The sequence below is a fragment of the Lissotriton vulgaris genome, chromosome 8, assembly GCF_964263255.1.
Source record: "Lissotriton vulgaris chromosome 8, aLisVul1.2, whole genome shotgun sequence".
Classification (NCBI taxonomy): Eukaryota; Metazoa; Chordata; class Amphibia; order Caudata; family Salamandridae; genus Lissotriton; species Lissotriton vulgaris.
The window spans coordinates 873,612,849-873,625,814 of record NC_141696.1 but is presented as its reverse complement, the minus strand read 5'-3'; the positions used below and the strand labels follow the sequence as shown (position 1 = coordinate 873,625,814).

The 12,966-nt window shown below is 47.9% G+C and overlaps 1 protein-coding gene across 4 annotated transcripts in view; it reads left to right on the top strand.

The window, feature by feature from the left end:
- Nucleotides 1-12,966, top strand: part of TGDS (TDP-glucose 4,6-dehydratase) — a 417,256-nt gene that overhangs the window by 274,470 nt on the left and 129,820 nt on the right. The gene's annotated exons all lie outside the window — the stretch shown is intronic.

Here is a 12,966-nt window from a genome sequence, read left to right as displayed (position 1 = left end):
TTAACTGGGTACAGGTCTAATAAGGCAGAAACGCCAAGATAACCCCTGCTCACCCCCTTGGTAGCTTGGCACGAGCAGACAGGCTTATCCCGGAGGCAATGTGTAAATCATTTGCGCACGCACACAACAGCAACAACTTCCTAGGCACACCACAAAAGGAACTCCACACAAGGTTATATAAAGGTAACTTTTGTATTGTCAAAGCACATCAGATAGTAATCACACAATATACATTATGCCAACTGGCACAGGCAATATTCACAAGGGATTATTTACAGGACAGGGCCACATGGGCCACTGTCAGAATCAACACTTTTAGAACTAGAAATACTGTTAGAAATAGCACTTTGAACATATAACAATCAGAAGTTTCACACATGATGCATAGAACATTCAAAGGTGTAGGAAAGACACATGATGTATAAACATCCATTCAGCGGTGTAAGGAACAAGGCACATGACGCATCAAAACACATTCAGAGGTACCGGAGAAACACATGATGCCTAAAACATTCAGAGGTGTAACAGGCATAATGGCATAGCACATTACGCATAACTCACATTTGGGCCTAACCAGTAAAAACTACAGTAGGCAATATCTCACTAGTCTACACATTAGACTCTCCCCCTAAGCATAACTCACATTTAGGGGCGTAACTCACATAGTGAAATAAACTCTCACTAACATAAACCTACACAGGTAAAATAACCTCATAATCACTTTGCGCAAACATCACCTTAGGCAATTACTATCAAAAACATCGTACAACCATATTGCGCAGAAATCACATACCAGCCCCCTGGCCAACTGGCCATCCAACAAGGGGACTCAAAAAGCCCTGTGTCCAGAATGTCAGGGTGCGCTGCCACTGCAGCACCAGTCAGGGGTGCGCCACCGGTGCAAACCTAAACGTTGCAGCTGCCCACTAATTGCTGGGCAGCTGAGGACAATCGCAAGCGCCTAAACGGTGCAGCTGCCCACAAATTGCTGGGCAGCTGGTAAATCAGTAAAACTGCGACGGGGCCCTCACTGGCCCTAGGACAGGACTGCGCCAAAGTAGGAGCCCTCTAGGCTCTAGGACACTACATGTGCCCTCTGACTCCTCCAACACAAGGACTGCGCAAAACGGAGCCCTCTGGCTCTAAAAGCATACTGACGCAAAACATGGGGACAAGAACCTGGGCCCTTCAAAGAAATATAGCCCCCGTTGGAGCCACACAGGCTCTGAAACAACTGTGGGGCGTTGGAGCCATCTGGCTCTATAAACACACATGCCCCCAAGTCCTCCGTGGGACTTTAAAACAAATGGCCAGAGTAGAGCCACATAGGCTCAAACAAAACATGCCCCATGGTTGGAGTCCCTCTCTCTGGGGACTCGAAACTACAATGGCGCCACAAGCCTCTCAGGGCTTGCTAAAACCGGTGCGCCGCTTGGGGCTTCTAACAGCTCTGGGACACAGTGGGGCGGCCCACTGCCACCTGGGGCAGCCCTGATTCTACCTCCCGCTGGCACCCCTAGGCTTCTGCTCCCACGGGGAGCGAAAACAGATATGCCCCACTCTGCCCGGCCCCGCCCTGACTCACCGACTGCTCGCGGCGGCTGGGGCTTCCTCTCTCCTGCTGCGGGGCTCTCCTTGCAGCACGGAGGCCTTGCGGCTCGGGCGGCCGGACTTCTCTCTCTCCCAGGGGCTCCCCCTTCACTCAGGAGCCCCGGGACGGACACGGCAGGCGGCTTCCTTCTTCCCCTCTCGCGGGGCTTCCTTCCGTCCGGGAAGCCCCGCCATGTCCCTCGCGGTCATGCCTGACTTCCTGGTCGCGCTACAGCGGCCAGGAGCAGGCTTCCTCGGGCTGCGGCGGTGATTTCTTCATGGGCACAATGAGGGGTGGGCAGCCTCGGTATAACTATAAAAGTACAAGCGAGGTGGGCACTCGCAATTGCGGCAATTATCGGGGTAGGCACCCGAATTTAAATTAATAATTAAAATACGGGCAAAATGCGGCGTGGGCAGCCGCGAAAGTGAAAGTAAAGCGCTCTCAAGTGCTAAAGACAACTTCAAGCGCCATTGGACAGACTAGAGCGCTATTAAGCGCTGGGGGCCAATATCTCTGAAGTAAAATGCAGCTTCTCCATGCTGCCAAAGGTCCCAGAGATTCCAAGGGGCAAAGCCAGAAAAAAGGGGAGTTCCAGGGCAAAGCAAAGTCCCCCATCCTCCTATGAAAGGCATCAGGGTCCCAAAGAGTCCTCTAGGGCATCCAGGGGCTGGGCAGGGCCCGGGGAGGCAAGCCGTCCCCTGAGCCCAAGCAGCAGCACACCCCTGGCAGGATTCCAGTTAAGAACAAGAACATTTTATAAGGGGACACATCCCCTTTTTATACAGAGAAATCCTTTGTCTAGCAGGGTGCAGGCAGTGTGAGAACCAGCTACAACTTGTTATAGGGAACTCCTTTCTTAGGCCAGGCTAGGAACATCAGACGCACCACAGGGGGTGGAGCCAGCATTGTGTGGGGAAAACCCAGCCCCTTTCACTCCCAGGCGCTATCTCCTCCCACCACTCTAGTTGCAGATGCAGTCATTCAACCAAAGGCTGACTCAGACAACCTCCTGGGGGCTCCCCAGCCCATGTCACCCTCAGACCAGACAGTCAATCCACAAGCAGGCCCAGGCACCCTCCTGGAGCCAGGTTCCAGCCAATCACATGCCAGACACAAATTACACAAATATGCCAACTTCTAGAAGTGGCACTTCTACACTAGACACAAGCATGCCGCATATATCATTGCGCAGCATTCAATCTCACGAGTTCGCACATACCAAACTCGACCCTGCACTCCCCACACATCAGGAACTACCATGGTCACACATATTCCCCATGCATTCCTATGGGAGGGCAGGTCACTCACCACACATACACAGAGAGCTCAAGCACTTTACACTGTACCACAGTGAAAAAGTGCGCAGAGGCCTAAAATCACCAATACCAGGTCACAGAAACAGGCTAGGAAAAAGCAAAAAGTCTCTGGGTGAACCTGTGAAAAGGGCCGGGTCCAACACAACCCCCTTCCAGCCAAAGCGCAGGGTAGACCAATCACTCCACTGATGGGCTTCCCTGCTTTGGGCGACAAAACACGGACACGGACCCGCACGGCAGGGACACCTTCCGGTTTTTCGCCACTCTGAACCCACATGGTTTCCTCCAAACAAGAACTCTCTGACCCAACTAGGATACCACACTGGTACTCTATAGCTGTCCTCGGCCAGGACCATGCCCTAGGCCATCCAAATATCACAGGTCCTGACCAGTCCACAGAGTGGGGGGCAGTAACCCCTGGCACACAATAGCCATTCTCCACTCTCTCTCTCAGTGTAGCTACATCTACCACTGATCCTACAACCTAGGGACCACACCCTCAGGCTGACCAGAGGTCACGAGCAAGAATGCCCCCCCCTACCTCTACTTCTGGGTTTCCGCACCCTCACAGGGAAGCACTTACCAGAACACCATTCTCCTACCAGAGCAGGACCTCACTCCATCACTGGTCTACCACCTGGAAACTATTTCACTTCTGAGGTACAAAGCATACAGCACAGTTCCTCTTCAAGCAGGTGGGGGGACACAACACACAGCAATGTCCCCTTTCAAGGAGGTGGGGGGACACAGCACACAGCAAAGTCCCCTTTCCTCTACCTTAGTGGAAACAACAAACTGCAGGTGAGCCCCAGATCACACAGCAAGGGCAGCCCCCTCAGTCTCTTCAGCTGATCCACTTTGTTAGAGATTCCTCTTGACCTGGAAGCTTCCTAATCTCCCAACCTAGGATCTAAACCCTCAGGTTTCACCGGGGTCAGAAGTACACCGTCCCTCTGCACCCCCCCCCCTCCAGAGTTTTGCACCCTCCCACCTTGGAGCGGTACCCCTGGAAGCCAAAACCGGTCAGGACACTGATTACAGATGCCCTTCCCTCCAGGTCAGGCTGAACCTGAACCTGGCCTCCCCCCTCCTCGGGGAACAACCTCCAGAGGCCCCACAAATGGTCAAGCACTCTAGACGGTCAAACGCCCAAGGAACCAGGACTTCTGCACCCTCCACTTAGGAGCGGTACTGCCCAACACCAAGACCGCCGGAGTACTGGTTACAGACACTCCCCGTCCTCTAGACACAGGAAGATCCTCCTCAAATGACCTGTAAGTACAGCCTAGGCCCCTGACCTGGCGCTCCCTTGGGGAACCCTCCAGGCCCTGAGATAGGGTTTCGGGCCAACGTGGAACACACCGTCCCACACTCACTCTGCCTCCACTGAGACAGGACGAGAGCCCCTACACCCCTACCATCCTACTGGGACCTAGCTGGGTTACACATGAACCTCTTCCCCTACACAGGATCATCAGATACACAAGCCACTACTTTTAGAATCACTCCCAAATGCCTCTTCAAGACATCTAGCACACCGCCAGATGTCCACCTTCTTATCCAGTGCCTCTGCAGGACCTCCTGCACACCACCAGAGGTACATCTCCTGTGCAAGCTCCTTGAAAAAAACTCGCACCAACTCCTACAGTTCAAGACACTACTCATCCGCACACTCCTCCTCCAGACTGGTGAGACAGTTCCTCATTCCCCTGACTCTCAACCTGTACCCCTCTTACTGAGCACCAGGCACCATACTCTGGGAACTCCCCACACATCAGGAACTACCATGGTCACACATATTCCCCATGCATTCCTATGGGAGGGCAGGTCACTCACCACACATACACAGAGAGCTCACGCACTTTACACTGTACCACAGTGAAAAAGTGCGCAGAGGCCTAAAATCACCAACACCAGGTCACAGAAACAGGCTAGGAAAAAGCAAAAAGTCTTGGGGTGAACCTGCCAAAAGGGCCGGGTCCCACAGTGTTTTTTTAGTGACATGACAAAAAAGCCTTGATAAAGTTACGTTCAGTAACGAAGCACGTGTTGACTGCCTGCTTCATCTCTTCGTGATCAAAGTGAAGAATCTTGCAAAAATCTTGATTTCCATTAACATTTTATGTCACATTACTAAATATACATATTGTGTCTTGTCAATAAGAATTGTATTAAGATGAGTTCTACCTATCAACAAGATATTAAATCACAAAGCCAATACAATGATCTGATGTTCTCTTTTTCTTATAAAGACATAAGTACTGTTCATATCTTGATATTTGCATTAGAAACAATTGGAAAGTCAGGGCACCTTAATCGGGTCAGGATCGAAAAACTATCCCAAAATATATGTATGGTATTAAATATATGAGTGCCGAGGTACAATCAGCGTTAAAAGTACCTGAACTTTTGCCTTCCTCCTAGCCTTTTTTCTGACATGGTGTTAGGGGTTTTAGGACTATGGGCACTTTAGCACTGCTGTCCAGTGTAAAGTGTGTGTGCTCTCTGTTGTAAACATGGTAAGATTGGTCTACACCTATTTGGCATATTCCATTTACCTGTCAGTCGCTTGTAAAGTGGTATCTCATATACTCGGGCCAGTAAATTAAATGCTACTGGTGGGCTTGCAGCGCTGATTCGCCACCCACCAAAGTAGCCTTGCAAACCTATCTCGGGCCTTTGCCATTGCAGGGCCTGTGCGCGGTGTTACTGCCGCTGTGCCGTGACACCTAAAGTGTGTGCCATGTCTGTGCCCCCCCTTTTACTACATGTCAGTTAACCCTAAGGTAGGCCCTAGCTAGCCCTTTGGGCAGGGTGGATTGTAGGTGAAAGGTAGGACATGTACCTTAAGTGTGTGACATGGCCTGGTAGTGACAAACAGGCATTTTATTTTCTCACTGCTGTGAGGCTGCCCTCCCATAAGAATGCATTGGGGATTCCCTAATAAGTGTTACAGTGGTAATTCCTGATATGAGAGGAGCAGCATGGTCAATTTTGGTATGGTTGGAATAGTGATAATAAATGCTGCACAATGGTGTGCGCAGATTTATTATCACTATTTTAGAAATGCCACTTTTAGAAGTTGGCACTTCTGTGTGGTATGTGTCTGCCTACCTGATGTGTATTGCATGTCTGGCTCTGTAGTGACGGGCTGGTGAGGTGTGTGTGGCTCCAGGGAGGGCAGGGTGAGTCGGAACTAGGCTGAATAGGGGATCTGCATTTGGAGTAGTGGGAGGTGTGGTCCCCTGACCCTGAATTGGTCTGTGCCTGCCTGAGTGAATGAAGGTTCTGCCCCCCTGTGGGGGTCTGAGGACTGAGCCCCCATCTCACAAAGGAGTGTGTGAGCACTGTACACAGAGTGCTTCAACACCCCCCCCACCCCCCCGAACCAGTTCCCCCAAGCCCTGTGACAGGGCAGAACAAAGGAGAAATGTACTATAAATACTGGGGCTGTGACCCCATGTGTAGTGTGCTTTCTGGTACCTGTTCTGGGGCGAAGGACTTCAGGGCGACAGGAGGAACGGCAGTGGGACCCAGCTGCGACTTCCTGGGGGTCCCTACGTGCTGGCCTGCCTGTGCCCAGCTCTGCCCTTGAGGACTTTGGTGGGCTTGACCTGTGGGGAGCGCTCTGAACTTTGCTTCGTGCTCCAGCACGAGAGGCGCGCTGGTGCCTTGCAGTGTGCTGCTGCATAGACTGCAAGGGGGATCCCGGCGTGACCTGGAAGTCAGGCGCCCGTGCCTGTCGTGGGAGGAGTTGTGGCAAAGGGAAGTGCGGGCCAGAAGATAGGTGATGGAAGGCCTAGTTGTGCGTGGGGCGTAAGGCCCAGGAAGCCGAGAGCCCCGGATGCCGCCGCTGGTGAAGTTCTCCGGTGCCTGAAGACCGGACCCTCATGGGCTCCCAGCTGCTGCTTCAGCCATTTCTTCTGTGAGCGGAGCCGAAGAGAGGCAGGAATCCTCCCGGCTCCCATGCAATTCAGTCGACGGCTGTGAGGAGAACCGCTCAGCCCCCACGGGAATGGTGAGTGGGGCTGAGCTTCTGGGCATTGAGCTCCGATCGCCGTGAGGGCGGGAGCATTACCCATTCTGGGCCGGGACAGAGTAGGGGGAGCAAAGTGTTGGCTTCCCTCCCCCTTTGGGGTCTGAGATTGCTTGGGGGTACTTTTGTGTTGCCCTGAGTTAGGGTCAGAGATTGGTGTTCGCGGCGGCACTGCAGCGACGCAGGCTCCTGCTGAAAGAACACACAGGGCAAAGAGAGCCCTGGCTTTAGAGAATGCAGAGGCGCTATGACTGCCATCTGGGGGCCAGTGGGCTTCCGGGAACGTGGGGGGCATTACAGGAAATGTATTTATGCCTGAGAGGAGCAGGAGGTATAGTAAGGATGCACTGCGCTACTGCTGATGCTTTTTCTTATCCCCCATGTGATGTATGCATAATATCTTATGCTATATTGGTAATGTATGCCCTCTGAGAAAGGGGCACGGAGAAGTGCATAATGTGTTTGTGCCTAATGCTATTGCAATGTGTTTATACCATGTGGGAATGCATAATGTGTCTATGCTACTTGTGGTAATTTTGAGTACAGTATTTTGCCAGTAGTTACTGGTTGTGTGATTTTTAATACTTGTGTTTGTGATGGTTCTGACAGTGGCCCGATTGACCCTGTCATGTATATAATCTCCTATAAATTATGACCTGGTGCCAGTTGTCACAATGTATATGTATACTTATGATTCTAATGTGTTTTGGATAATACAAAGGCTATTTTTTATATAACCTTGTGTGGTATCTCTTTTGTGGTGTGCCTAGTGTGTTGCTGCTGTGTGAGTGTGTTGCGCAAACGCTGCACATTGCCTCTGGGATAAGCCTGACTGCTCGTGCCAAGATACCAAGGGGGTGAGCAGGGATTATATTCTGTGTGTAACTCCCTTGCCCTGACTAGAGTGGTGGTTTCTGCCTGGCTTAGGCGCATGCCCTAGCCAACCAGAAATCCCATTTCTAACAATATTGAACAAATTAATCCCCCTAACTGCCCAATTTTAACACTCAATATGTAAAAAATGAGGCAATTGGAGAAAATACAGCACCTGTCTAGACTTTTTCTAGCCACTAATAAAAGATGATATAATTGTTTTAAGTGGCTAGAGAATAGCCAAATGTTTTGCCTTATTTTTCCCTCTGAGACCCTCATAACCTATATTTGCGTATTAGGCTCATTATTGCCTAGAGCTTCACATATATTTTATCATGTGTAACTGTTGTATGCTATTTCATTGAAGTGCATTAGGAGTATTAACACGTTGTAACTTTCTTTAAAGATGTATTTTTAGCTCATCTGTTATGTATTCATAGAGTGTGACATTTAAAGAAAAGCACAGTGGCCTTAATGTGCTAGAGAATCCACATGCTTCTACTGTCAACCAACAGCACAAATCATAGGAATAATTTTCCCCAAAAGATAAGGTTGAAAAGTATTATCTAAACGAGTTCATAATCTTCTCAAGGAGATAGGTGCTTCAGACATTTCCAGAAGTAGCATCTGTGACGAACAGTTCCCACAAAGATTTCGCTTTCTCATGTACTATCACGTTCTTTCAAGAACACCACGTTAACAAACTCAGCAGACTGGAAAAACACGAGCAATCGGCAGGTATACTTAAGTACCTTCTCGGAAGCTCCTAGTTTTGGTAAGATTTAGATACTAATGTAGACTTTAGCTTTAACTAGGAAAGTAGTAACTCCATCGTAGATTCATATTATTCGCTTATTGAGCCTTTCTATTAAAAATCTACTTTAATACTTCTTTTTTATAATTCAATTCAATAAGACTTTATTTCGGATATATTTCAATCCATAAAAGCACAAAAATTCAATAAACATTCCATAGTTAAAATCACAGTTTCTTAAAAACAGATAGTACATATTTCATTAAAAACAGATAGTGCATATTTCATTAATGAGTAAGTAGGCGGAATCATAATTAAAGTGCAAGTAGTACTGAATTTACAACAAGGTGCATAAGTTCATCATCCTTCAGAGATATATAGTCACTCGTCTAGGCACTTTCTTATTTTGACAGTTAATTTTAAAAATTCTATCACCTGAAGAACACTATCACTGTGCAAAAGCTGTAAATACATGAGTGCAGGTCTTATTTGATAAAAATTTAGTTTCTTTAAAAGGGTGACAAGATAGCGTTTTCGAGGGTATTCATAAAAACTACATAAAAATATAAAATGCAGCATATCCTGTGGAGACTTCCCGTCGCAGCCACAGGGAGCAGCAGTTTTATTAAAAATGTCCGACTTTGGTGTAATTAAAGGTGATGAAAAATATTAAACCTGAACCTCGTCAGCAGAAATTTTTCATGAGAAGTAAAGGAGCATGTTAGGTATAATTCCATAGTATCACAAGTTCTTAACATGACATATTTCCTAACATTAGGTTTCATGAGCTCAATCTCTTCTCTTTGGGCCCTTCTGTCCATGTAAAAAGCCCGCTTAATTGCTGCCACATCACCCTTTACTATCTCACTCGGGTTTTCAAACAGATTCATGCATCCAAGCTTCAGGAAATGAGACTTCAGATATTTAAGCCAGGGCACACACATTGAGTTATCATGAGATACAAGGTCTTTCACTATCAAGTGGGTTAATGGAATGTCTTGATTTAGCCATAATTTTACCCAACATGTCAGTGGTCTTAACCCAACTATATCGGATAGGTACTGACTTCCCAGCTCTTCGTGTACCGCCAGATTCGATGTACTGGCTGGGACACAGAGCAGACGCTTTAAAAAGTTATTTTCAGTAACCTGTAACTGTTCACCACTTACATAGCCCCATATCTCACTGCCATAAACTGCGGTAGCTATCGATTTAGCATTATAGAGTTTCATCATGGCAGTATTTGGCTTTTTCCCCAGTTTGGTGGCAAAATTAAAGATAGAGGCATTTACCCTTGTCATTTCCCCTTTCTTTCTTGCCACATGCTGGGCCCAACTGAGCTTTGTGTCGAATAAAACACCAAGATATGAGAATGTATGAGTGATTGGGATCAGGACATCATCTTGTTTAAAAATAAAATTCTTTTTTGATTGACGGCCAACATGCATTATATAAGATTTGGAGTTATTGACCAGAAGGTCCCTATTAATCATAAAGTTATTAAAAGCATTCAAAAGTGCCTGGAGACCCTTTTCCGTTCTTGAGATTAAAACCGCATCATCTGCGTATAAAAGTACAGGGATACCCCGCCTGCCGACTCTAGGACAGTCTGATTTTACCTCCTGTAGTGCGGCATCTAAATAATTAATGTAAAAATTAAAAAGAAATGAGGCCAGGATGCAGCCCTGATGCACTCCCTTTTTAATGTTAAAATTACCAGTGGTTTCCCCATTGGTTGAAAACCTAACATTAGCTCTGGTATCACTGTGCAAATCCACCAAAAAGTCCACATTCCCTCTGTCTACACCTTTCTCCCTCATGGTCTGCCACAGCCTTCCTCTGTTAACACAGTCGAAGGCCGATGACAGATCCATGAAGGCGAGGTGGACGGCTCCCTTCTGTACAACAGTATATTTACTCAATATGAGAAACAGGTTAAGGCACTGTGTTATAGTAGAACGGCCTTCACAGAAGCCGTATTGGGAATTTGACATAATGTTATTATCAGCTGTCCAACTTGTTAAACGCTGCAGTAAGATTCTCCCCATAATCTTGACCATAGAGTCTATTAGTGATATTGGACGATAGCAGAGAGGGCTGCCCTTGTCTCCTTTCTTAACCCCTTCGCTGCTCATGACGAGCTCAGCTCGTTATGAGTCACACTGGAGCTGTGCTTATGACGAGCTGAGCTCGTCATGAACAATGGGAAATCTGGAGTAATAGCACAGGAGAAAAATCTCCCTAGCAGCCAAGGTGTTAAAGACAGGGACAATAGTTGACAATCCCCAGGACACGGGACAGCCCAATATAGCGGCAGCATTAAATACAGCTACCAGGATGGGTGCCCAAAAATCTGGATCTGATTTATAAAGATCCGGTGGAATTCCATCAGGTCCGGGGGCTTTCTTTGCTGTAAGACCTTCTATGGCATCCAATACCTTGCTTTTATCAAATTTAATATTGCCTCCCCTAGCATAGGGAACAGCATCAACTGTTACAGGATCCGCTGAATAGTACAGTTTTTTAAAATGAAGTTCCCACTCCTCCTTAGTTATGCAGCAGTCAAGTTCATCATCCGGTTCTTCTGCCAGGAAAGGTTTTTTAACTAGCACCCAGAATTTGGTGCTACAATTTAAGGTGGAGGGGTCAAGTATTTCATCCCAGGCCTCTCTTCTTAAAAACTCCTTGCGGGATGCAATGACAACCTTATATTCCTTTCTGCACAGTTTTACATCCTCCCGATTCCTCGGGGTAGCTGACAAAGCAGACCTAAGTTTGCGTGCAGCTTTAGTACAGTCGTGGCTAAACCACCTAGGACCCACTTTCAGCAGGTTCTTGTTGGGGACTGACAGTAATTCTGACACCTTCTCCGATAAGTTTTGATAAGCAACTAGAACCTGCCTGGGATCTCCCCCCTCAAGAGTACAGTTCTTGATATCCTCAGTGCAACTTTCAGCAATGTTCTTCTAGAGAATATCCGGGGAGACCATTGACCATTTGAGTCGCCTCCTCCCATCTGTTGTTCCCAGCCTACCTGTGCTACTGCTCTGGTTTGCCTTTTTAACCCAGGATCATTTTAAACAGATTATTAGAGGATTATGGTCACTGAATTCACTCAGGACAATGCTAAACAAATCTAGGAAAGTCTGCATTGTCAGAGAGACTAACATATGATCTATGAAGGTGCCCCTACCATGCCCTTTGAAAGTAGGAATATCAAAACATTTTAACGGGTCCCTGAGTGTCATAGCCAATGAGAGGTCAAAGTTGTTCAACAGGTCATTACATAATTCCCCCTCCACAGTATGTTCCATGTGGAGACCTCCCATACGTTCACAGTGCAACTCTGTTAGGCATTTCTTCAGTGGATCACCACAAGGGTGCACATTAAAATCCCCCATGATCATAAGGTTATGACCAAGATCTTTCGAAAAAGTAGTAACAAAAGAATTTAATATAGAAATTTGATTAGTGCCTGCACTATCATGAATAGCATTATAGAAATTCACCAAGCCAACCCGGCAGTTTTCTCCAGATAGAACTAGGCCCATCACTCCTGTATGCTGTGATTCAATTTTACGTACCTTACATGATATTAAGATGGAAACAAAAATTACAAGTCCCCCCTTTGGCCTGCCCCTTATTGATGGTGTAGCTGGCACATAGAAGGCCTTGTACCCTTCCAGATAGAGATCACACCACACCAACCAAGTTTCTTGTAGGCAGATGATCTTAAATTGCTTTATATAATTAACCCAATTTTCATCAGTCATTTTGGCAGCCAGGCCTGCAATATTCCATGAAACAACATAACATCCAGATGCTATTACCTGTGGGTTCTCTGTGTGTATAGGTTCACCTGAAGCCACAGTGCCCTGAGCCGCAGGTACCTCCCGTCAATCACACATCTCAAGTCCAGACAGTACTTCGTACCTGTTCTGTGGTTCTGTGTCCGTCCTCCTCAGCCCGCCCCGCCTCCCAGCTGACCCTCCCTCGCCCCTCCCCCTCCACTATCCATATATGACATGCATTTTCGCGCAGCGTTCACACGCAGCGGTCGCGCCCCATGCGCGCCGAAGGTGCGCCAAAGGTAAGCCCGTCTACGCCCGTCCGCACCTGGACCGCGCCCAGCACCAGACCCCCTGGCCCCCGCAAAGCGAACTCCTCCTGCATAACGTATGACGCCGCCACCCTCCTAGCCCTTAACCCCGGACGCACACCTCTATGATGCGTAGCTGCCCCAGGTCACACCCATGGACCCTTCGCCTGCCACTCCTGCAAATTTACCAGCAGCAAGACCCACACCACATCCACTAACCCCAAACACAGCTCCGACTCTAACCATCTGAAGTGCATCCTGCTGAACACCCGCTCGGTCCACAGACACGCCACC